Here is a 24,445-nt window from a genome sequence, read left to right as displayed (position 1 = left end):
ACACTGATTTAACCCTTTGAGGGTCACAGCAGCATTTCTGATTATTAAAATAAGTCAAAGTTTAGAGACCAGTTAGTAGTGAGTGGGTCAGATAATGAAGTCAGTGTGACTAAGGGGAAGAGCAGGCAAGGAGCAGATGATGAATATAAAGGGACTGGTGGTCTGAGGTGCATTTGTTTTAATGCAAGAAGTGTAGTAGGTAAGGCAGATGAACTTAGGGCTTGGATTAGTACCTGGGAGTATGATGTTATTGCTATTACTGAGACTTGGTTGAGGGAAGGGCATGATTGGCAACTAAATATCCCAGGATATCGATGCTTCAGGCGGGATAGAGAGGGAGGTAAAAGGGGTGGAGGAGTTGCATTACTGGTCAAAGAGGATATCACAGCTGTGCTGAAGGAGGGCACTATGGAGGACTCGAGCAGTGAGGCAATATGGACAGAACTCAGAAATAGGAAGGGTGCGGTAACAATGTTGGGGCTGTACTACAGGCCTCCCAACAGCGAGCGTGAGATAGAGGTACAAATATGTAAACAGATTATGGAAAGATGTAGGAGCAACAGGGTGGTGGTGATAGGAGATTTTAATTTTCCCAACATTGACTGGGATTCGCTTAGTGTTAGAGGTCCAGATGGAGCAGAATTTGTAAGGAGCATCCAGGAGGGTTTTCTAGAGCAGTATGTAAATAGTCCAACTCGGGAAGGGGCCATACTGGACCTGGTGTTGGGGAATGAGCCCGGCCAGGTTGTTGAAGTTTCAGTAGGGGACTACTTTGGGAATAGTGATCACAATTCCGTAAGCTTTAAAATACTCATGGACAAAGACGAGAGTGGTCCAAAAGGGAGAGTGCTAAATTGGGGGAAGGCCAACTACACCAAAATTCGGCAGGAGCTGGGAAATGTAGATTGGGAGCAGCTGTTTGAAGGTAAATCCACATGTGATATGTGGGAGGCTTTTAAAGAGAGGTTGATTAGCGTGCAGGAGAGACATGTTCCTGTGAAAATGAGGGATAGAAATGGCAAGATTAGGGAACCATGGATGACAGGTGAAATTGTGAGACTAGCTAAGAGGAAAAAGGAAGCATACATAAGGTCTAGGCGGCTGATGAAAGACGAAGCTTTGAAAGAATATCGGGAATGTAGGACCAATCTGAAACGAGGAATTAAGAGGGCTAAAAGGGGTCATGAAATATCGTTAGCAAACAGGGTTAAGGAAAATCCCAAAGCCTTTTATTCATATATAAGGAGAAAGAGGGTAACTAGAGAAAGGATTGGCCCACTCAAGGACAAAGGAGGAATGTTATGCTTGGACTCAGAGAAAATGGGTGAGATTCTAAACGAGTACTTTGCATCGGTATTCACCGAGGAGAGGGACATGACGGATGTTGAGGTTAGGAACAGATGTTTGATTACTCTAGGTCAAGTCGGCATAAGGAGGGAGGAAGTGTTGGGTATTCTAAAGGGCATTAAGGTGGACAAGTCCCCAGGTCCGGATGGGATCTATCCCAGGTTACTGAGGGAAGCGAGAGAGGAAATAGCTGGGGCCTTAACAGATATCTTTGCAGCATCCTTAAACACGGGAGAGGTCCCGGAGGACTGGAGAATTGCTAATGTTGTCCCCTTGTTTAAGAAGGGTAGCAGGGATAATCCAGGTAATTATAGACCGGTGAGCCTGACGTCAGTGGTAGGGAAGCTGCTGGAGAAGATACTGAGGGATAGGATCTATTCCCATTTGGAAGAAAATGGGCTCATCAGTGATAGGCAACATGGTTTTGTGCAGGGAAGGTCATGTCTTACCAACTTAATAGAATTCTTTGAGGAAGTGACAAAGTTGATTGATGAGGGAAGGGCTGTCGATGTCATATACATGGACTTCAGTAAGGCGTTTGATAAGGTTCCCCATGGCAGGCTGATGGAGAAAGTGAAGGCGCTTGGGGTCCAAGGTGTACTAGCTAGATGGATAAAGAACTGGCTGGGCAACAGGAGACAGAGAGTAGCAGTAGAAGGGAGTTTCTCAAAATGGAGACGTGTGACCAGTGGTGTTCCACAGGGATCCGTGCTGGGACCACTGTTGTTTGTGATATACATTAATGATTTGGAGGAAAGTATAGGTGGACTGATTAGCAAATTTGCAGACGACACTAAGATTGGTGGAGTAGCAGATAGTGAAGGGGACTGTCAGAGAATACAGCAGAATATAGATAGATTGGAGAGTTGGGCAGAGAAATGGCAGATGGAGTTCAATCAGGGCAAATGCGAGGTGATGCATTTTGGAAGATCCAATTCAAGAGTGAACTATACAGTAAATGGAAAAGTCCTGGGGAAAATTGATGTCCAGAGAGATTTGGGTGTTCATGTCCACTGTTCCCTGAAGGTGGCAACGCAGGTAAATAGAGTGGTCAAGAAGGCATACGGCATGCTTTCCTTCATCGGACGGGGCATTGAGTACAAGAGTTGGCAGGTCATGTTACAGTTGTATAGGACTTTGGTTCGGCCACATTTGGAATACTGCGTACAGTTCTGGTCGCCACATTATCAAAAGGATGTGGATGCTTTGGAGAGGGTGCAGAGGAGGTTCACCAGGATGTTGCCTGGTATGGAGGGCGCTAGCTATGAAGAGAGGTTGAGCAGATTAGGATTATTTTCATTAGAAAGACGGAGGTTGAGGGGGGACCTGATTGAGGTGTACAAAATCATGAGAGGTATAGACAGGGTGGATAGCAAGAGGCTTTTTCCCAGAGTGGGGGTTTCAATTACTAGAGGACACGAGTTCAAAGTGAAAGGGGAAAAGTTTAGGGGGATTATGCGTGGAAAGTTCTTTACGCAGAGGGTGGTGGGCACCTGGAACGCATTGCCAGCGGAGGTGGTAGATGCGGGCACGATGGAGTCTTTTAAGATGTATCTAGACAGATACATGAATGGGCAGGAAGAAAAGAGATACAGAACCTTAGAAAATAGGCGACATGTTTAGAGAGAGGATCTGGATCGGCGCAGGCTTGGAGGGCCGAAGGGCCTGTTCCTGTGCTGTAATTATCTTTGTTCTTTGTTCTTTTTTTGGGTCCTTTCCTAGGTTCTTAGACAGAATAAAAGCCACAGCTTTTCAGATGGATGTTAAGTTTCCTATGAATCTGGGAGGGTCCAATTAGATTTCAAGAGTATACAAAGAGCACAATAACTCACAAGAGACTGAACATTTGAAAAATAAATCTTCATCCCACAAAATTAAGTAATTTCCAATTCAGGATGTATAAACTGCAGAAAACATTTGGAACTTTGTTACTGCGCCTTGCTATTTTGTAGTCAGGCGAGACTGTGCTGCCCTCCATTATCAACTTGCCCACTTCTGAAAGACAAAGGACACCTGAGGAGATTTAAGCGAGCAGGATCTGGCCCCTTCAGGGAAATGGGGAAAAAGTGGAGACATTTTAAAGGGAAAAATCTAGACATGCAAGAGTAATAGGTGTTAATTTCTCAAACCCTACACTGGCATTAGGGTCCATTCAGCTAAATAACCTTTTTTATTCTATCCTTCACATTCTCATGTGTTTCATCTTACTTGCTGCAGAATAATGGGCAGAATATTTGCTCCCTGGGGGAGACGGGAGGGCCAGAAAATTGGCCTCGAAGAGCAGTGTGCTGGTTTGCAATTAAGGCTCTTAAAAGGATTATTAAAGGCACTGGGGAGATGCTGATTGCAATGGCCAGGGAATGGAGGAGGCCTCCTGGTGGCAGACCAGGGTGCAGCAGCACTCCATCCCACTAGGGAACCCCACCAACCATGGCCATTGGGCCATCGATGAGGCCGCTGGCTGCCCAGTGGAGAGTGTGCCCTTTCATGATGACAGCCTGGCAGCTACGGTCTTTATAAGTTGAAAGCTTTTTACCTCGTCTCCAGAGAGCACCTTCATTGTAAGGTGCCCTCTCTCTCTCTTACACGCATCAGTAGTTCCCAGCTCAGTCAGTGGACCTGCCATTGTGTCACTGCTGGAGGGTCGCCCATTGGCTCTCCAACCTCAGGAATCTGCCCTCCTTCCTTAATTGGACAGCGAACGCACTCCATGGCCACTAATTGGCCATCCCTAAAGAAATTGCATCGGGCATCCAGTGCCACAGAGTCAGGACCTGGAAGTCCATCCGACTTCTAAACAGAAGTCCAGCCCAATATATTTGTGTTTGCATGCAACAAAGGTCATGTTCTCAATTCCCTAGTATACCAAAACATTCTTCACTGTTACTTTAATCAGTTAATATTTATTTCGCCTGTATTTCGCATTTGGAATCAGACTGCTACTTTCCAAGTGAGACAGAGAGTTTGCAGAATCAGCACATTATTTGTTCAATAAAATGAAACACACCTTTCTAAGGGGTTCTGACAAAAGCGAAGAAACCTGAAACAATGGCGATTACCGCTGACCTGGAAGAAAGCTGAGGAGAGATCTAGCGATGTGTGGCAAAAACCTTATTCTCTCAACGTGCATTTTATCGTAGTTGTTTTAATGAGAATTCCCAGTGTCAAGCTGCAGTGATGGCATCAAGCTGTCTAAGCAGCCAAACATATTAAAGAATTTTCACAGACTGCAAACCAGGAGTTGAAAAGCACTAATAATCAATCCACTTTTTAAAAAATGTATAGACATCTCAAGACTGGGACATACATATCGGCTGAAGGTAGAGACTGAAATATCAACCAAACTTTAATTTTTTTAAAATTATTTTAAAAATCTGGTCTAAAGCATCTAGTATTTAATCATTACAGAGAAATTTAACAACATTCCACTATTTTTTCAGGGACAGATCAGTTATTCAGCAATAGTAATTACTCAGATTGCTGTTAAAAACCCAATTACACTTAATTGAGCAAGGCTCAAATTTTTATGGGGTTTCTAACAGTGATATCAGAGCCACATCAATTGATTTCATTGATTATCAGCTCGGTTGGGATGGGGTTAGGGCCGGGGGGGGGGGGGGGGAGGGGGGGTGAGTCCATACTGCAAGCTGGAGCAGAGCAGTGAATGACTGACCACAACTTCAGGACTTACGTGTTAAACTGTGGTTGTGCTAATTCCTGAAGTTGTGGTCAGATTCAAAGGAATAATGACAGTTTTCTGTCCAAAACCCAGCAAACTCCAGGCCATTATCGCCATTTCTCTTTCCACAAATGCTGCCTCATTTGCTGAGTATTTCTAGCATTTACTGTTTGTACTACCGTTTAAAGGTATGGATACAGCTGATTGGGAATATCTCAGGAACTGCATCTAGCCACAGGCCCAAATGTAGCTACTCAAGTTTGTAAGAACATGCAGCAATAAAACAATAGAAGCTCAATATATATGTCTGTAACCTCACTCTCCATGGTGTGATACCATTTTCTAATGGCTGAAATTATTCACCGACATGGGGGGCTCGATTTCCACTTGAGATGGGAAACAGGAGCCGGGTCTGGTTTGAGGTCAGAAACCTGCCTCCGGTGGGAAACTGATGCAGATTTTCAAATGGGTGAGCTCTTAATTGGTATGGAGACGGGTTGTCTGTCCACTTAGAACCAGTGGAGCTGGGAATGGAGGTGGGCCGGATCAAGTGTGGGGCTCATGCAGACACCCCACTGCAGCCTTCACTGAGGTGCTGGTTGTCCTGAGGGAGAAAGCTGCTGATTGTGCCAAAATCTTGCACTTCACCAGAGGGAAGTTGGATGTCATTGGCAGCTGCAGCTGGCACTAGGGACAGGGAAGATCATTGCTTCATTGATGCCGACCTGGCTCTAATGTTGGAGGTCATTAGGGAGAGGAGGGAGGTCCTCTTTCCGGAGGTTGGCAGGAGGACGCCACCTTGTTCTGCAGCAGGGACACCTCTCTGTTCAGTGGCATCCTCTTCCACTCCTCTTCCTCCCTCAAAGAGCTGTCTCCTTCCAGGGCCTCGCTATCCTCAAGGTCCACAGCTCTCTGGAAGGCCATGTTATGGAGAGCACAGCAGGTCACCACGTTGACTGAGACCCTTGCAGGAGGGTACTGGAAGGTGCCACCCGACCGATCCAGGCACCAGAATCACTTCTTCAGAAGACCAATGGCCTGCTCAATAGTTAGTAGGTGGCATTACCTCTGTGCCTCTGTCTTGGGCTCACGTGGAGAGGTCAGTAGCCATCTCTTCAAGGGATTTCCCTTGTGCCCTATGATCCATTCACACACTTTAAGGGATGGAGTGAAAATCCAAGGCAGCCTAGACTGGTGGAGGATGAGAAGGTCATGGCAGCTGCCAAGAAAGGAGCGCACACATGGAGGAAGCTCTTGTTGTGGTCGCAGACCAGTTGGCGTTGAGGGAGTGAAAACTCTTCCTGTTGATGGATCTTACTGGCTGGTCGCTGGGTGCCTTGATGGCCATGTGGCCACAATCGATGATGCCCTGGGGGAATCCAGCGATGGAGGTGAAGCCCAATGCCCTGCGTGCCTGCGCTGGCCCCCCTGTGTCAAAGTGGATATATTCCCCTGCCCTCCAGAATATGGCATCTGTGACCTGCCAGATATTGTTATGAGCTGCCAACTGTGAGATGCCACCTAGGTCCACAGCTGATCCCTGGAACAACTCGGTTGCATTTAAATGCAGGGCCGAGACCATCTACCTGGATTAACATAGCCTCCTCTGGCACTGGCACTCTCTCATTTCCAGGTAGCTGACGCTTGCGGGGTAGGCCTGATTTCTTAGGTAGCGCCTTCTTCCCCTTACAGCCCCCTGCTGTGCTCCTCTGGCCTCCTCCTGTCCAGGAGGTTGCATCTGCCGAGACCAGCCAAAAGCAAGCATAACCATAGCCAAAAAAAAGCACACCAACGTGACTTCCTACAATATTCTGGAAGTATATTTTACTAAGTATATTCAGCCCCCTGCACAAGGAGCTAATCTCATGGGGTGGAAGATTGCACTTTGGCCACAATTTAAAGGGATGTGGCCATTTAATGTGAGTTAGTGCATGGGGGCGGGGGGCAGCAGAGGTAAAAATACTCACACTGCTTAGAAAGGCTCATAATGTATTGAAACTATTGGTAGCTGTTGATAATGCTGTACTGGTTGGGGTGGAGGGATGTAGTGGTACAGAATCCAATCCTTATTTGTGATTGGTGAAATGGCCTTCATACTGCATGACAAAACTCCAAGGAAGGTTCCCCGTGTGTCATTTGCAGGCTTCCTCCCCAGAGGACTGTGGACCACACATGACATGAGGTGAGATCACAGTTGGGCGCAACGCCCTGTAGAGCGCCAGCAAGGTTTGGGAACAAAACTGACCTAAGACAGCAAAACTACAAGCTTTCGCAAGCGAAAGGTGATGACACCTGAAAAACTAAATGCTGCCTACTTGTGATTCAGAAATGATATGCTGCTTTTGTCCATCCTTTTAGGATGAAACATAAACTCTGGTACTTTTCAGGCACCAGAACATATTCACTCAAAATAGGCAGTTGTATTACAATATCGTTTAAATGAGGAAAACACACCATACAACAGTTGAATCTTTAGCAACATTGGATGTCAGAAATATCTATGGATCCTTGGCATCCAGTATTGCTAGGACATAGGGGTGACTTAAAAATTGGCATATTGGTTGCAATAAGATAACTGCCTGAGAGGAATCGATTGCATTGCTGCAAGTGACATGAAAAATTTAATGAGTTTTTCAATAGATTTTCTCCTTCCCAGAGCCCTGTGGGACTAGAAATTTTATGGAAATGTACTTCCCATTCCTTCACCTCCAAATCAGGGTCAGAGACATCCTCTGCTAGCAGTCCACTGCCACACCACCCTCAGGGTCGAAAGATGTAAGGAGCATTGGCAGATTGATATAAGTAATGCAAAAGTTATGCTCTTTGGTTTATATTTCATCCCTGAAAGGATGAGTAAAAGCAGAGTATGGTTTCTGAATTATAAATTGCCTTCTGTGGACAGCACATAGCTCATCAAGTTTCTTCACCTTTATGTTGTAATGAACATTTTTAATGTTCATTGTTAACTACACATTTTGTTTTTTTAAAAAGGACTGCACATAGAATATTTTACGGCATTTGAATTCCTTAACTTGGCTATTTTTGAGAAGGAGAAAGGGAATGGCAACTCAACAAATAATTTTAACATTCAAAAAAAAGTAACAGGGAAACATTTTTGATATTGGCAGTGAGAATGCTATTGAAGTTGCAGCACCTTCAATTTTTGTTGCTCAGGTAATGAAATATGTACACAGTGAAATAAGTTCATACAATTGCAATGATATAGAGTGCAGTGCTTCCAGGTTACTGGCTTCTGCACTTATAATATGTGTCCCTCTAAATGACAGGAGACACAATTCAACGGGAACAAGATGCTTGTTCATGAATGACATCCGTTGTGATTGAAGTAGGCTATCTTTCCTTTTCCTCACTGCAGCATGTGATATGGTTGACCATGTCACATTCCTCTATTGCCTTTCCTTCACTGTCCAGCTCTATGGCACTGCCCTCGTATGCGTCCATTCCTATATATCTGAACATAGTGTATTGCCAATAGTGGCTTTTCTTCTCTCTGCATTACCCCCTCAATCCCCTCAGGATCTATTCTGGTGGCCTACCCTTTCTTTTCTAAATGGTGCCCTTTGGTGACATCATCCATAAGCACAGGGCCAGCTTCCATATATAGGCTGCTGATGATTAGGACTATCTCTTCAGCACTTCTCACAACCCTGCAACCAGCTCTACATTTAAAAAAAATATTATTTGTTCATGGGATGTGGGCGTCACTGACTAGGCTAGCATTTATTGCCCATCCCGAGCTGCCTTTGACAAAGTGGCGGTGACCTGCCTTCTTGAACCGCTGCAGTCTTTGGGGTCTAGGTACACCAACAGTGCTGTTAGGAAGGGAGTTCCAGGATTTTGACCCAATGACAGTGAAGGAACAGTGATATAGTTCCAAGTCAGGAAGGGGTGTGGCTTGGAGGGGAACTTGCAGGTGGTGGTGTTCCCATGCATCTGCTGCCCTTGTCCTTCTAGGTGGTAGAAATCGTGGATTTGGAAGGTGCTGGTGAAGGAGCGTTGGTGAGTTGCTGCAGTGCATCTTGTATATAGTACAATAATATAAAAGCAAAATACTGAAAATCTGAAATAAAAACAAGAAATGCTGGAAACACTCAGCAGGTCTGGCAGCATCTGTGGAGAGAGAAGCAGAGTTAACATTTCAGTGAAACATTAACTCTGCTTCTCTTTCCACAGATGCTGCCAGACCTGCTGAGTATTTTCAGCATATTGTATATAGTACACACAGCTGTCACTGTGCGTCGGTGGTGGAGGGAGTGAAGATTGAAGGTGGTGGACGGAGTGCCAATCAAGTGGGCTGCTTTGTCCTGGATGGTGTTGAGCTTCCTGAGTGTTGTGGGAGCTGCACCCATCCAGGCAAGTGCAGAATATTCCATCACACTCCTGACTTGTGCCTTGTAGATGGTGGACAGGCTTTGGGAAGACAGGAGGTGAGTTACTCACTGCAGAAATCTCAGCCCCTGACCTGTTCTTGTAGCCACAGCATTTATATGACTGGTCCAGTTCAGTTTCTGGTCAATGGTGACCCCCAGGATGTTGATAGTGGGGGATTCAGCGATTGTAACGCCATTGAACATCATGGGAAGATGGTTTGATTCTCTCTTGTTTGAGATGAACATTGCCTGGCCCTTGCTTGGCGTGAATGTTACTTACCACTTATCAGCCCAAGCCTGGATATTGTCCAGGTCTTGTTGCATATGGACATGGGCTGCTTCAGTATCTGTGGAGTCGCGAATGGTGCTGAACGTTGTGCAATCATCAGCGAACATCCCCAATTCTGACCTTATGATGGAGGGAAGGTCATTGATAAAGCAGCTTAAGATGGTTGGGTCTAAGACATTACCCTGAGGAACTCCTGCAGTGAAGTCCTGGGACGGTGGTGATTGACCTCCATCAACCACAACCATCTTCCTTTATGCTGGGTATGACTCCAATCAGCAGACAGTTTTCCCCCAATTCCCACTGACTCCAGTTTCGCTAGGGTTCCTTGATGCCATACTTGCTGAAATGCTGCCTTGATGTCATCTTAAATAAAAGTAAATTACTGCAGGTGCTGGGAATCTGAACGAAAAACAGAAAATGCTGGAAATTTGAAATAAAAACAAAAATGCTGGGAATCTGAAATAAAAACAGAAAATGCTGGAAATACTCAGAAGATCTAGTAGCATCTCTGGAGAGAGAAAGAGCGTTAACATTTTAGGTCGATGACAGGTTCTGCTGAACAATCTCCTACCACTTCTCTCAACCAGCTCCATGCTGTTAAACTGCTTGATGAGTTATAACTTCAATTGTTTTTGGCCCCCATCACAAACTGTGTTTCCTGTTGCTGACTGCATCCTCCTTTCTAACCACTTTCTCAAGATCAACTGCAGCAAACAAAATCTTGGCATCCAGTTTGGACCCAAGCTAAGCTTCAAACCTGACATTCCATCGATCATCAAGGCTGCTTTCTTCCAACTCTACAACACTGCCTGCCTCTGGTGCTACCTCAGTCTATCCACCATTGAAACCCTCATCTGTGTTTTGGTCACCTCTGGGTTCATTTTCTATCATGTCTTTTCCACCGGCCTCCCAGATTGAATCCCACTTGTACATCATCCACTTCTCGGCAACATTCTCCACCCTTATATCCCCTCCCATCTCTCTCCTTTTGTGTATCCCCCTTCCCTCCCTTTGCCCCAGCTACACTCAAACTCTCTCACAAAACCCCTCAGCATCTCAGCTACTCTCTCCACCTTCTCAAAACCCAGCTAACAGACATCTGTTTTCACCTGTAATTAGCATCTGAATGCAGTAACATCTAAACCATTGCTAACACTTAACTTCTGGCACAAAATATAAAAATTCTCCCAGTTAACCTGTTAAAAACTGCCGGAATACACTTACTCCATCCAACATGAAATAAATATTTCCCTCATTCCCCAAAACAGTTTGTGTGTAATTTCAGTCATAGCCTGTACCAAGTTGTTTTCTTAGCGAAAAAAGCTGATCTATAGCCAATTTTAAACCAATAACTTCGAGTGATATTAATCGCGGGGGCTCATTAGAATAACGGCGCCAAGCCGCCCTCTCCATATTACGCGGGGTGAGGCGGGACATTCGGCGCGAGTGCCTTTGACAGCTGTGCAGCAGGTGCTGGGGCCCTACTTTAAGCGCTCCAGCACCTGCTTCCTGACAGCTGTCAAAGAAATACTTACCTGACTGAAGAGTGGGGCTGGCAGAAAAGCAGAAAGTGCTGCAGAAATCCAGCAGGTCAGGCAGTATCTGTGGAGAGAGAAGCAGAATTAACTTGTCCAAGTTCACAGACCTGACAGTTAACTCTGCTTCTCTCTCCACAAATGCTGCCTGACCTGCTGAGTGACCCCAGCACTTTCCGCTTTGCTGCCACATACTTACCCTACTCTGTGTCCCAGTGTCCTGTGAATTCGCGATCCTCTTCTCCCACTCAAGTGTAACATTCCTTCTTGTAGGCGTGCTGCACCTGGGTGAATAATCTTAATTTTGCACATTCCAGGACGTGAGACTTAAATAGACTATAAAAAGTATTACAGACATTTACAGAGAACACACTGACACAAATGGGAATACACGGGCATCACAGCAATGTAAATAAGTCTTTCACTAAGTGTTCCTCACCAACGTGTGTGTCCGTTTCTCTGAGGGAATGATGTGAGCCAGCGTGTAGTGCCAATGTCACATCCCTTTGCACCATTGGCCCTTCAGGAGAGCCAACGTATGCAATATCATTGCCATGCCACCATTACACATGAGCGTCTCCACGGACTCTGACATGGACATTGGCTCAGTCAGCTGCTGCCTCTACTGGTTTACACAGGGATGCTGCAAATGTGGACTGGTGCACAGCAGGTAAGCGAGGGTGATGTGTGGCTTGCAGAGCTCATGTCAGTTCCTATGGAGCAGACAGCCTTTGTCTGATAAGCCACTTCCATACATCCCTAACTCACTGCTAGCCCTACGAGCAGAGCCTGGGTGCCATCTGCCCTCCCATGCGTCTTTTATGTTGTAGGTCTTCAGCATCCTCATAGTCCGAGGAGGAATCCTGTTGACACCTCTCATCAAGCCAGGCCTGGCCCCTATTGGGTGCATAGTTGTACAGAGCAGCAAAGAAAGGAGCTGGCCTTTTCGGCCCACAGTACAGGGCATCACCCTATCCATACAGGCATTGGAGGCACTTTTTCAGCATGCCGATCTCCTGCTCAATGGTGGCTCATGTAGCTCAGTGACTGGCATCGTATCTCTCCTCTGCAGCAGTGGTGGAATCTCGCACTGGTGTCAGGAGCCATGTCTGCAAAGGATAGCCCTGATCTCCAAGAAGCCACCCCTCCATCTGAGCCAGTTCAGTGAACAGTGGTGGCAGCCGGGACTGGCGCAAGACCCAGGTGTCATGGCAGCTGCCTGAGAAGTGGTCACACATTCGCTGCAAGCAGCCGCGGTGTTTACATACCAGCTTCACCTAGTTTGAGGGGGCTCCATTAATGGTGACGTCTGCAGGTGGTAGCCTGCCAGGAGGCCTGATGGCCACATGAGCACAGTCTATGAACATTACAACCTATGGTTCTTCGGCAATGGTGCCAGAACCACTGGCCTTCTGGGACTGGCTGTGAGAGTCTGTCCTGAAGCAGATATCCTCATTGGCCCTCTGGTGCAGCGCATTGGCGACCTCCATGATATAGCAGTGCCCTACTGACTGTGACCCTACAAAGGTCTCCGGTGGGCCCCTGAAAGGCTGCAGAGGCATCAGGCTTGAGAACTGCTGCCACTATGAGGAACAAAGGCATGGGATGTCCATAAGAACCCATGGGCTGCAGGTCATCCTTGAGAAGGGCATACAGATGTGTCACCACCCTCTCTATATAAACAATCTCCTCTGACACTGGTGCTCTGACATCCGATGGCATGTCATGTGAGGCCTGTAGATGCACGGCAACCGTAATGGCAGGCTCCCCTTGGGGCATGCTGCTCACGACTAGGGGCCTTTACGTGGATCACACCTGCCTGTTGGTATTGCCTCTGGTACATACAGATCCTCACGTGCAGAGGATCACACAATGTAGGATGAGTCATATCTATCTCCATGTGATAAATAAAGTTGAACTCTGCATGTATTCAAAGGTTCCTAACAGGGCATGGATTGGTGTTGACGAGTACATCAGCTGCTTTCCTGGATCACTATGTGGCGTGCCATGGCATTGCCCATCTGGGCCAACACTCAGAGTGGCACAGCATGACCACATCAAGATCCTACCAGCTGAATTGATTGCCCCCACCATCCATAAAACCTTAATGTTCCTGCCCTTTCTGGCACCCTCCCCAGACACAGGGTGCCAAGTGTGCCATTGCCCCTCACAAACAAAGCGTGTACACTGTTAATGGAGGGATGGTACATGGTACCTCCCTTCACACCAGTACAGTTTTCAGAATGCAGAGTGAGACCCCTGTGTATTCACCCACCCCTCCTCCCTCTAAGAATGCAGAGTTAGACCCTGTGTATCCCTCACCCCTCTCCTCCATTTAAGAATGCAGAGTTAGACCCGTGTATCCCCCCTCCTCCATTTAAGAATGCAGAGTTAGACCCCTGTGTATCCCCCCTCTCTCTTCCCTTTAAGAAAGCAGAGTTAGACCCGTGTATCCCCCCCCCTCCTCCATTTATAAATGCAGTTAGACCCCTGCATATCCCACCCACCATTTAAGGATGCAGAGTTAGACCCCCGTGTACCCCCCCCCCCCCTCTCCTGTAATGCAGAATGAGGACCTGCTGGCTTTTCAGATCGTGAACGGGCCGGCACGTGACTGTCGCCGGTTCAACGAAAAATCCGGCAGTGTCGGTGGAGAGGCGGCAGGCTGCATAATCAGCACAGCTAAGTAAGCATTACCATATGCTAATTGTGGTGCCACCGCCATGTGGCCGGGGGGGTGGGGGGCCACACCAAGGTCCCGCCACCACCGGAAAAATGCGGCGAGCCCGTCTCGAAGTCACGAGTCGAGGCTGGCCTCTCCCTGCAGCATTTTAATCGCCCCCGCGCCACAACCCGGGTGTCAAGGGGCTGGTAAAATTCAGCCCTTTGTGTGTGTTAAATTCATGCATAATCTTAGCTCAGTATTTGAAACCAGTGTCAGGTTTGTGGATCCATTCCATTTCCACAGGGGAAGGGTGGAGAGAAGCTCCAGTGAACACTCACAGTGGATGGAAACAGTCTGCATTAGATGCAGATCTTCAGAATATACACATATTAACAATTTGAAAAAAATGTTATGCTGTCAACTGATAGCAGTAGGCAGTAATTAAGTCACAGCTGTAACAAATGATGATTGTCAAGTAAAGAAGAAAATTGGACAAACACAAAGAAGCAAATCTCTTCTGTAATTAGATAGAATGTAAAATTAAAATATTAATGACCTTAGATAATTCTGAAATACTTTGAAGCACAGCCACCTACAGCAATAAAACAGACATCTACATTCAGTATTATTCTATTGCTTATTCATTCTGCATTTAGTGTTACATTTGATGTGTGCAAATGTGCTGCATTTTCTACTTTATAACAGGAACTACACTTGAAAAGTACTTCATTGGCAGTAAAGCACTTTGGGACATATTGAGCTTGAGAAAGGTGATATATAAATGCAAGTTCTTTCTTAGTTTATTTTTGTGGGAATAGAGAGATTTTACCAAGGCCATTCAGACTATTATTTATTATATTTAGCCAACAGTTTCCACACCTAGTAACTTTTCGGCTGTTGTTGATATTATATAGGATTTCATGCCACATCAGCGACTTCACTCAGAGTTGGCTGCTATGCAGCAATTTCTTGATTTATGCTTTATTTTAAAAAATTAAAAGTCTGTGTTCATTTCCTCTCAGCATTTCGCAACATCAAAAGGTACATTATACAGGAATCTAGGCTTCAACTAGTTTTGTTAAATTAAAAGTTTTTTTTATTTTGAAGAGCGTGAAAAGCTCACAAAGCTCCAAGATCAAGGGCGAGTTACAGCAGCTTTTCAAGAGTGAAAAGATTCCTGAAGATCTAGTCACCAACGGAGATGTACAGTTCAATCTTAAGTAGCATGTTTCCTCACAGAATTTCAACAAGTCTTCAAATCACTTCTGAGATACTGGGTATTTATTATCATTGTTTATAGTTCAGTCATATTAACCGTACTGATCACAAAATTGCTTAGAATTCCTACAGCCCAAAACCCCCATTGTGTCGTTGTATTATCATTCCATCCAAAATGCAATTTAGCAATATTACAGAACCTTTCATGCTTCTAGGAACCATGCAAAACTACCACATAATCTACAAATCTTTAGAGGAAAATGGACCAGCTGGAAATTTTGTCCTGATTTCAGATTTCCTTCCTGGTTCCTTTTCTAATTTAAATTATTACAATTTATATATTTACTAAACAGTAACCCTATACAGAACACCAAACCTTAAAGCACCGGACTTACACAAAAATGGTTAAGTATTTTTAGCTGGTATGAGGGATGGGAGAAGAATATTTTGCATGTGCAGTACAAAATTCTTCTCCCTTTGCACTGATGATGCTCAAAAAAGTATATCTTTTCGCATGTAAAGATCACTTTCATTTCTAACATTTATTACTGGGGTCAATTCTACCCAATAGCCAACTAGCAATGAATGAGAGACAGGTCTGTACAAAGCATTCCTGACTTCGAAACCAAGAACTACACAAAGGGCAGACTACCAGAGCTGCAGTTAAAGCTGTGTCAATTGCAATCAAATTGCAAATAAATCCATTATCTACTTGCTGTCACGTTAGTCACAGAAACCTACATTTCAGTCAACAAACTGAACAGACTGGGTCCAAACTCTTTTTTTTATATATCAAGCATCAAAGTTAGGTTAGACTAACACACACTTCATGGGTTCCTCAAATGCATATTATGGAGCCTCAGAGGCAGATGTAAAGTTTAAATTCATGTTGTCATTAATGTATATTTTCACAGATTTTGGTATTCTAATTTAGGATTTATCTACCAACAAGGCAACATCATTAAGAATAGCCCACCCTAAACCTGCTAGATAAACCAACATAAAAGATATTGGAGGGCAAACAATACTGAATTGCCTGGTTTTCTTGGGACAAAATGCCAGCACTCAAGGATGCATGTAGCCCATAAGCTGTAGTTTCAACACAGCAGGACTGCAGAGTATTATAAAATCTGATCTATGAGTTGCACTTTGTCCCATCTCTCTAAAGACAGTGGAGAGCAGCATGAGACTCATGAAAACAACTTGTATTTAGATAGCACCTTTAACGTGTTAAGATGTTTCATAGCAACGTTAAACAAAAGTTGGCATGGAGTATCAGGTGATATTATGGCAGATGACCAGAAGTTTGGTTTTAAGGAGCATCTTGAAAAAGGGAAAAGAGGTAGCGAGGTGAAGAGGTTTAGGGAAAGAATTATAAGAGCTTAGGGTCTTGGCATCTGCAAGCATGGCCACCGATGGTGGAGCAATTAAAATCAGGGATGCTCAAGAGGCCGGAATTAGAGCAGCACAGATATCTCAGAGGTTTGTAGGGCTGGCGAAAAGGGAGAGGCAAGGCCAAATGGAGATTTGAGAACAAGATGAGAATTTTAAATTGAGGGCAAAGGCATGTGACATCAGGGGCCTGGTAGCAAATGGATTGAAAGCTGACAATAAAACAGAGTATAGGAGTTAAGGGAAGTTTCTCATACTGGTAGAAAGTGGGAAGTGGTGTCCTGCAGGGATATATGCTGGGACCACTGCTTTTTGCCATATACATATGTGATTTGCAATTCGAAATTAGACATATTGTGTCGAACTTTGCAAATAATATCAAATTGGTGGGGGGGGGGGGGGGGACAGTTAATAATGTGGAGGTCTGCACCAAAATACAGGAAGACATAAAAAGACTTGAGAAGTGAGTGAATAAATGACAAATTAGATTCAATATTATGAAGTCTGAGGTGGTTCACTTTTTTAAGAGCAAGGAGGCCACTTGGTCCTTGGAAGGTAAGAAGCTAAATGGGTAAAAGAGCAGAGAGATCTGGAATACAGATACAAAAATTATAAGCAGCAACACAAGTTAATAAAAGCATCGAAAGTGCAAAGGACTTTGCCTAGGTTTCAGTTCTAAAGGAAAAAAATACAAAGGCAGGAACATAATGCTAAATTTATATAGGAAAAGACTGCATTTTTATAACACCTTTCACCACCTCAGGATGTCCTAAACCCTCCTTAACAGCCAATGAAGTATGAAAACCTTGGTTAGAGCACACTCAATGTACTGTGTAGCATGTTACCAGAATTAAGAGGATGCAGCGATCAGAAAAATATTGAGCAGCCTGGCTCTCTTTTCTCTGGAGAACAGAAACCAAGAGGATATGTGACCAAGATCTTTCAAATTATGAAGGGGTTCAATAGGTCAGATATGTCACTGTGTGAGCATAGAAGAAGCAAAGCACACCAGATTCAGTAGTAAACACATTCTACACGTTAATAGTTTTTAATTTCATCAAGTTGGTCAGGTTCATACATTTCCAGGTGCAGATGAAGATTCCTCTCCCCTGCTCAAATGTATATTATCAGCTTCTGGTTATCACCATCCCCTACTGCACCACTGACATTTTCAATCCCCCACACCAATAATCTTCGCTGATCCACAGAATGTGTGTACCACATCAGAGCAAACTATGGGCTGCTGATTGATCCACGATCAAGGAAACAGCGGTGAGAACCAACTCACCAGACGAGTGAAATTCGAACAGTCAAACCATCAGCATGACAAACATGACAGCAAACACAAATAAAACATCCATGCAAGAGGATGAATCACCAAGGCTGGAAGGCCTTTAAAAAAATAAGAGTGTCTCCAGACAACACAGAGCATGCGCAGAGCGATCAGTCATGTCGAGTGCACCCAAACATACAAGCATGCCAGTATGAATGCATGCATGCACACCAACATCACCACGCAATGACGTCATATGTAATGACATCTGAGCATTGCCTTGCCCCTCAATGGCCATGATCACCACCTCCATTCCTACCAACAGTACCCCGCTCCCTTCTGTCATCCCCACTTTCAGTTTCCCGCTCCCGACTACTCCTGAGGCTGTGCATCTGTGCCCAGCTGAGCATGGTTGTGCCTGTCCTCCATCCTCCAAGGGGGACTGCCCAAGGCTGCCTCTGCCTCCGTCGCCTCCTCCTCCAGCTCACTCGTGACATGCTCTTTACCCAGTGTCAGACTTCCTAATTGTGTGCGAGGCCCCACCGATAAGTGTACCTGCGCTAATGGAGGGTGTACTTAAATGATGTGATGGTGCTTGGTCTGATGGTTCCATTTCGTCTGAGGCCCCAGGTGATGTTGCAACAGTGCTGGCATGTATCCCCTCCACAATTAGCCCTGTGGGAGCCATTATGAGAACTCACTTGTGATGGCAGGTATCTCTGCAGAGCTGAGGCTTCTCAATGAGCTGAGAATCTGACATGTTGTCGCACGGGGAGAAGTGTACTCCATCCCCTTCAACTACAGAATTCAATATCCTTTCACCCTCTCCTACAGGTTTTCCAATCTCTCCATCACCCACTTCCTCATGGAGTACAACCCGAAGCGATGTCCATTCCCGCCTTCTCAATAGCAGTGAGGATGGCGAGCTGCGGTACTCCTCTGTACGCGCCTCTCCCTAGCAATGTGCATCCTTTTCTCCTCCAAGGGCAAAAGAGAGAGAGATAATGCAATGCTGGCCCCTCTAACCAATGCCAGCAGCTCATTTAAATAAGAAACACATGCATCAGTGCTGCCAGGTCCTCGATAGTGCTCGGGCTCTGAGCCTTGCAGATGGGTCAGTAATTACCCTGGGCACATATGTCAGGAGCACCATAAGCCCTCAGCCTGCTTAGCTGGTGGTCGCTACAGACATGGAGGCCTGTCATCTGGGTGTTGCGTTGCACTCACCTTACCAGAATGAAGGTCATTAGACTGTTGCGGCACTGTACCAAGGTTCTCTGGACGACACTGTGGCTGCTTACATGTTCTGCCACCTCAAACCAGGCCTGCTTAGTTTGGGTGGGTGGCCTTCTTTCTCCATCCTCTGGGAACAAGACCCCTCAGCTCTCACATACTGCCTCCAACATCACTTCAAGGGCAGTAACGCTAAACCATGAGGCAGCTCTGCCACGAGTGCCAGGCCTCTGCCTCTCCTTCTGCAGATTTCTTCCTTCTATTGATTTGCAAGATGGCTGCCACTATAAAGGCTACTATCATGCCTTTAAATCAGGCCCCCACTTTCAGAGTACCACCTTCGATCATTGTCGCCAAATTTGTCCCCCAGCGAATTAGGGCCAACCTTGATCAAAATCGCAGCCTGTGGCTACTACCCCACCAAAGCAGGTTCCAATGTGGGGGCCCCAACTCAAAATGCAAAATCCTGCCCATGAAGTCTGGAAAGCTAGAGTTGGGAAAAATGAAGTCCAACTGTAGAAATTGTTTTAATTGGTAATTGTTAATTGTTTAATTTTAAGTTTTTGCAGAATCCTCTGAGCTTTGTTTCAGGCTAAAGGGGAAAAAAATGCAAGATCTTGCATAATACAGGACCCTGAGTTTTATTTGACGATCCAACCAATTTTGGCTGGCTTTGAGGCTTCATGCACCACTGCTCTTTTTTTCACAGCAGCTTTAAATTTCTGAGAACTGATCACAGCAGCAAGGCAGATGATTGTAATTTCCAATTATATTTATATAGACCTTAAATATAATGATCTTAAAGTGTTTTTTTTTCAAACAGACACCTGGAACTTTTAAACAGTGGAACCTAATTGGGGAGAAAAGTTTACAAGGAACTTTTGCCATGAAACAAACATCAAAAATGTAAACATTTTGCTGGCTTTTGCTTATTCTGAATTATCTAAACACTGGGTTCTTGCAAGCACAGAGAATGCCAACCGTATAATGGAATTTGCAGCAGAAAGTTAATGTGGCTGCAGACAGCTTTGCACTGGAATTTCTTTCAGCCAATTTTAATAAAACCTACCCTTTGTATCATTCTAAAATAAAGATTAAAAAGGGTTCTACACAAGCCATTTTCCCACTTTCTTAGCTTTATTTTAGAACAATGTGAAAAAGAGCCATGTAGAAGGTAGCTTCTTCTAAAAAAAACCACAATTGAATAGAAGGGTGCCATATTAGTTTTAATCATAGCTAATTCATGGATCATTGTCAGAATCTATGATAGAACAGAACTCAAGGCATTAATTACCCAAACTATCTAATTCACAATAAAGATAAACATTGCCAGCAACTCAGCTCTAGTATGAAGTAAAAAGATGGTTAAAAAACAGACGAATCACAAGAGTCAGCTACGGCTCAGTTGGTAGCAATGTTGCCTGCGTTAGAAGATTGCAGGTTGCAGTCTCACTCCAGAGACTGGAGCATAAAAATCTATGCTGACACTCCAGTTCAGTACTGAGATGTGCGCTGCACTGTTTGAGGTGCCTTCTTTTGGACGAGGCACTAAATTGAGGCCCCTTCTGCCCTCTCAAATGGACGTCAAAAATCCCATGGCACGATTTTGAAGACAAACAGGGAAGTTATCCCCAGTACCCTGGCCAATACTGATCCATCAATCAACATCAGTAAAAACAGATTATCTGGTCATTATTATATTGCTGTTTGTGAAAGCCGCTGTGCGCAAATTGACTGCTGCATATCCAGTATTGCAACAATGACTACACTTTAATAAAAGTACTTTATTGGCTGTAAAGCACTTTGGATCCTCCTGAGATCAAGAAAGGCGCTATATAAATCCAAGTCTTTCTTTTTCAGATTCTACCTCCTGCCCACGTGGTAAGTTAATATTTACAATTATGTCGTGCTGCATCGCAAATGTACTACTAGTGTATGAAGCTCAGAGATACGGATCAACAGAACAGACAACTTAATATTCTGTGTAATTCTGCAAAGAATGTGACCGAGAAAGAAAGATTAAAGGAAAAATAAGAAAAAAAGGAAAAGATCCTGCAATTATAGTGCCTTTCACAACCTCAGGACATCCCAAAGTGCTTTACAGCCAATGAAATACTTTTTGAAGTGTAGTCAACGTTGTAATATAGGGAAAGATATATGTAATCATTTTGACAGATCAATAAGAAAATATTTCAAGTATAGTATTTTGGGAACAAAGGTATTTTAAAAAAAAATTCTCAGTAAAAGGGTGATATTTCAGTACCTTTCCAAAGTGCATTTATATAGAGAACAAAGGGTAAGCTGTAATGTCAAGGCAGTAGTCTTTGGACATTCAAATATCAGAAACAATTACTATTATGGCAATTATGTGTCAGCCGTGGCTCAGTTGATAGCTCTCTCACTTCTAAGTCACAAGGTTCTGGATTCACATCCCACTCTAAAGGCAGGATTTTCCTTCCGGAGGTGGGAAATGGACATCAGGATTTTCAAGGGGGTGGGCTTTCAATTGACTAGAGGTGGATTGGGTGGCCAATTAGAGGCCACGGGGCAGGAATCGAGGCAGAACAGAAAGAGTGCAGGCCCAATTTAAACCCATCACAGCAGCCATTACTGTAGCTGCCATTTCACTGCATTACTTCCTGGAAGAAACATAGAGCAAGAGAGGCAGAGGCCTGAAACCTCGGGCCAGGCAGCCCCGCATTTCATGGATGCAGACCTGGAAATCCTCCACAAGGCGGTGAGGGAGAAGAGAGGGGTCCTCTTCCCAGAGGGCGGCAGGAGGAGGCCTGGATAGAGGTCGCCTGCGCAATGAGCAGATGAAGTGTGGTCTGCAGAAACTGGGTCTGGTGCAAGAATAGGTCAATGACCTTATTCACTCTAGCAAGCTAAGCACAACGCTAAACCCTTAGGACAAGCCTCTGGGGATTCAACCTCCAGCAGACACACCAATTGAGGAGCCTGAGTGTGCATGCTGCTCCTGAACATGGGCACTGACTGACCCCTCAGCAAGGCTCTGAGCCATAGTGCTGCTCAGGACCTGCCAGCACTAATACATGCAGCTTCTTTTATCAATGAGCTGCTGGCAGTGGCCGTAGAGGCCAGCAGTGCCTGATTTCTCTCGTTTTTGTCCTTGCAGGAGAAACAGGCACATGATGCTCACCAAAGGGCTCAAACCGGACATAGGGTTCCCTATCTGCACGTCATCACCATAATGGAAGAGGGAGCCATGGAGATCACCAGAGTCTCTGACCACGAGGAAGTCGTGCAAGGCGAGACGGGCATCCATTGCAGAGATTGTGATTAGATATTGCGATACATACATTAAGGGGGTGCATTGCACTCCAGCCTGTCCGACAGTATGCCAAAGACTGCAGAGGTTTCTGCTTTCCAAGATTCGTTCTCACAATCTCGTGTCTCCCACAGGGTGCCGAAGTCGAGGGAGCGTCTGCGAAGCAAGGCCCAGTGACGGAGACTGCCACTGCAACGACGCTGGTGCAGCAGCCCTCACTGGTACCTCCACGACGAGGACAACTGCCACGTGCATCTCAGGCGTAAGGCAAGACAAATGAGCAGGCTGCCTGCACCTTCTCCAAGGCCATGAGGGGAGCACCGTATAGAAGTGCTCATGAGCAGAGGCCAAACCGTCGGGCAGAGCACTGAGTGGGTCACTGAGGTGTCCATCACCTGTAACTGTGCACTTTTTGTCTTTTGTTGCACCATGTAAATATTGACACATGAAGCCAGATGTGTGAGCCTCTTTTTATTAATGGCAGTACAGAAGAGGGATGAAGTGATGAAGGGGAGCAAGGGTCCGTGAACAGTGACAGTGAAACCTCTGGGCAAATGTCCTTCCTTCATTTGCAGTAAGAGTTGAGATGTTTCAGGCTGTGTCTTTAATGGAAGTGATTTCACAGACAGCTCAAAATGAGTTGCATTTCTGTCGCCCTGTCTCTCCCTGTCGCCGCTGCAAAAAGAAACTGCCGAAACAAAAAGGTAAGTTTATATAAGTTGTAAACTCACTTACCCAGCTGCCACCTCGCTCTCCCTGTCGCCGAAGGGCCTGTTTCAGTGCTGTATCTCTAAAAAAAAAATCTCAAAGTAGCTCTGTCTTCATTGTTTGATCCAACGTTGAGAGTATGGCTTCCGTTGCCTTCCTGTCCCTTGTCCCTCTCCTCTGCCCTCCTGATGCCAAGGTTCTGCCCTTCTTGTGGAGGATGTTGCTCATCACCACTGGACCCGAAATCTGAAAGTCATGCTCCCGTTGCCAGCTGCTGCCTTCCTTGTGCTCAGGTGGAATCCCAATTGTGATTGGAAGCCTTGCCCCTTCCTCTTATGGTTCCCCCAATGCCAGGAGAATGACGACCCCCTGCACTGCCCGAATGCTTACTGACCACTGTCCCCACAACCTCTGTTGATCCGATGGCTCCTGTGTGCCAATGGCAGAGTCCCCCTCTGTGCTGTTCGCATTTTCATGAGGTCCACCTAATTTGTTGGGTTGGGCATGACTGGCTCCCCGCTGTGTTGCCACCTCCATGTAGCTGCCCAGACACCGTGTGCAGCCCATGCGTCCCTACCAAAATCTGAGCTCCTTAACTACCTTAATTGACCTCATTAGTGGATTGGGCAGGTTCTTGGGGCTGCCCTCCCCCTGCTGGCACCAGTTTTGTCAGTACCCGTCTGCCTACGTTCTTGCCCTCAGCTGGACTTCAAAATTCAGCCCAAGGACTTGAGCACTAAAATCAAAAGTGATGCTCCAATGCAGAACTGAGGGAATGCTGCACTTTTTGGAGGTGCTGTCTGCCCTCTCAGGTGAATGTAAACATAGAAACATAGAAAAAATAGCAGTAAGCCATTGAGCTCTTTGAGCCTGCTCCTCCATTCATTATGATCATGGCTGATCATCCAACTCAGTAGCCGATTCCCGCTTTCGCCTTTTGATCCCTTTAGATCCAAGAGCTACATCCAACTCCTTCTTGAAAAGATACAATGTTTTTGCCTCAACTGCTTTCTGTAGTAGCAAATTCCACAGGTTCACCACTCTCAGGGTGAAGAAATTTCTCATCTCAGTCCTGAATGGTTTACCCCGTATCCTTAGACTATGACCCCAGGTTCTGGACTCCCCCACCATCGGGAACATCCTTCCTGCATCGACCCTATCAAGTCCTGTTAGAATTTTATAGGTTTCTATGAGATCCCCCTCACTCTTCTGAACTCCAGCAAATATAATCCTAACCGACTCAATCTCTCCTCATACTTCAATCCTGCCATCCCAGGAATCAGTCTGGAAAATCTTCGCTGCACTCCCTCTATAGCAAGAACATCCTTCCTCAGATAAGGAGACCAAAACTGCACACAATATTCCAGGTGTGGCCTCACCAAGGCCCTGTATAATTGCAGCAAGACATCCCTGCTCCTGTACTCAA

The 24,445-nt window shown here is 45.4% G+C and overlaps 1 protein-coding gene across 9 annotated transcripts in view; it reads right to left on the bottom strand.

Annotated features, from left to right (window-relative positions):
- The window catches only part of LOC137372424 (amyloid beta precursor protein binding family B member 2-like), a 451,769-nt gene that overhangs the window by 203,834 nt on the left and 223,490 nt on the right, over window positions 1–24,445 (bottom strand). The gene's annotated exons all lie outside the window — the stretch shown is intronic.

This window comes from Heterodontus francisci, chromosome 1 (genome assembly GCF_036365525.1).
Source record: "Heterodontus francisci isolate sHetFra1 chromosome 1, sHetFra1.hap1, whole genome shotgun sequence".
Lineage (NCBI taxonomy): Eukaryota > Metazoa > Chordata > Chondrichthyes > Heterodontiformes > Heterodontidae > Heterodontus > Heterodontus francisci.
Note: the sequence above shows the minus strand (reverse complement) of the source record. Positions and strands in the feature narration are given on the sequence as shown.